The sequence below is a fragment of the Theobroma cacao genome, chromosome 1, assembly GCF_000208745.1.
Source record: "Theobroma cacao cultivar B97-61/B2 chromosome 1, Criollo_cocoa_genome_V2, whole genome shotgun sequence".
NCBI lineage: Eukaryota > Viridiplantae > Streptophyta > Magnoliopsida > Malvales > Malvaceae > Theobroma > Theobroma cacao.
The window spans coordinates 29,627,825-29,630,349 of NC_030850.1; positions in this window are offsets into that span (position 1 = coordinate 29,627,825).

Genomic DNA, 2,525 nt, shown 5'->3' on the forward strand with positions numbered 1-2,525 from the left:
TCCGGGGATATCTCTAGGTGAGGAAAATTTCGAGACTTCACCAAAGCGTTGGGATGGTCTTCGAATAATTTTCCAATAAAAGATTACCGACTCCATCATTTAAAATAAACAAGTCATGACATCATTTTACGCTTGCATCATGTGTATACGTAAAACCAAACAGAAAAAAACTCAGTCTGTCAATTTAATAAAAATTTAATTAATAAAATAGGGATTAAATTAGGATAAGTCTATATTAAGATAACTTAAGATTAAATGGTACCGTTCGTGGAACGGGCGCCACGGAGGTGCTAACCCTTCTCCGTGCGTAACCGTACTTCCGAACCCATCTCTAAAAATGTAGACCAGTTCTCGTTCTTTCGACCGGCCTAAAATTAATTTAGGACTTCGTCGATTAGAATCGAGTTAATAGGTGACCAATCACACCTTAGATAAAAAAGATTGGTGGTGACTCCTAACAGATTTTAATTTTCGCCCGCGTCTGGCGGACAGGTTCCCGGACCCGCACGTTACGACATTAATTATTTAAGAGTTTGGGAATGTCGAGCCATAGTAAGAGTTTCGAAACCAAAGAAAAGAAATTGCGTGAAAGAGGAGTTGAATGTATATTTATAGGATATACTGAACACAGTAAAGCATATCGTTTCATGGTGATAAAGCCCAATGATTCATATTCCATTAATACGGTCATAGAATCAAGAGACACTATCTTTAATGAAACAAGATTCAATTTAATTCAATTCCAAGACCCAAAGAACTAGTAACAAAAAGTGATAAACTTTCAGAAAATGACGAGAAAATTGAGCTCTGGAAGAGTAAAATAATTAGAAAAGTAAAGACATATGGATCCAATTTCCTCATATACTTAGTAGAAGGTACAAGAGAAGAAACATGTGAATACTTACCTTACTGCTTTAATGTAGAAGGTGAAGGTGATCCTCAAACTTATGAAGAGGCAATGAAGTCTCGAGATGCTTCATTTTGGAGAGAAGCAATACAAGATGAGATGGACTCAATAATGGGAAATAAAACCTGAAAATTGGTAGACTTTCCACTAAGTTCCAAGCCTATAGGCTGTAAGTGGATTTTTAAAAAGAAAATGAAAGTTGATGGAACCGTAGAAAAGTTTAAAGTAAGGCCAGTAGCAAAAGGCTTTAAACAAAAAAGAAGGTGTTGATTATTTTGATACATATGCACTGGTAGCAAGAATAGTTACAATTAGAGTGCTTATAGCACTTGCATTTATACATAAGATGGTAAATCACTGATGGATGTTAAAACAACATTCTTAAATGATGAGTTAGATGAATAGGTGTATATGGAACAACTTGAAGGGTTTATCTTTCTGGTTAAGAAAGGAAAGTATGTAAGCTTGTAAAGTCCTTGTATGGATTAAAACAAGTGCCTAAACAATGGCATCAAGAGTTTGATGAAGTTGTACTAGCTAACGGCTACAATATCAATCAATTTGACAAATGTGTCTACAGTAAGTTTCCATAATGGTAGAGGTGTCATCATTTGTTTATATGTTGATGACATGTTAATCTTTGGAACTGATGTAGAACAAGTGGAGAACACAAAAAAGTTCTTGTCACAGAATTTTGACATGAAAGATATAGGTATGACAGATGTTATTCTTGATATAAGAATAATAAGAGACAATAATAACCTAACATTGTCTCAATCTCATTACATTGAAAAGATTGTAATGAAGTATGGTAAGTCAAATTGTTCGCTAATGACTACACCTTATGATTCTAATATAAGGCTAGTACCCAACAAAGACAAGCCAATAGCACGAAATGAATATGCAAAAGTGATTAGATGCAAAATGTATGCTATGATCTGTACAAGGTCGGATATAGCTTTTGCGATTGGGATGCTAAGTCGATTTACAAGTAATCCAAGTAAACAACATTGGTATGTTGTTCATAGAGTTCTAAGGTACTTAAAGAGTACAAAGAATTATGGTATTTGTTATTCATGTTTTCCTTCAGTTTTAAAAGGATATACAGATGCTAGTTGGAACTCAAATAGAACGGATCATACTTCTACGACTGATTGGATTTTTACAATTGGTGGAAGTGCTGTTTCTTGGGATTTTAAGAAACAATCTTGTCAAGCAAACTCCATTATGGCAGTTGAATTTATAGCTTTAGCATCTACCACCCAAGAAGTGAAATGGTTGAGAGATTTACTCTATGAAATTCCATTGTGGCCTAAACCAATGGCACCAATCTTCATACATTGTGACAATGAAGTCACTGTATCAAAGGCATATAATCAAGCATACAATAGAAAGAGTCGATATAATGGACTTCGACACAGCATTGTAAGACAAAGAATTAATGATGGTATAGTCACTATAAGTTATGTGAGGTCTGATGAAAATTTAGCGGATCCGTTTACTAAAGGTCTAAACAAAGTGTCGTAACGTGCGGGTCCGGGAACCCGTCCGCCAGACGTCGGGCGAAAATTAGAATCGGTGTGGGAGTCGCCACCAATCTTTTTATCTAGGTGTGATT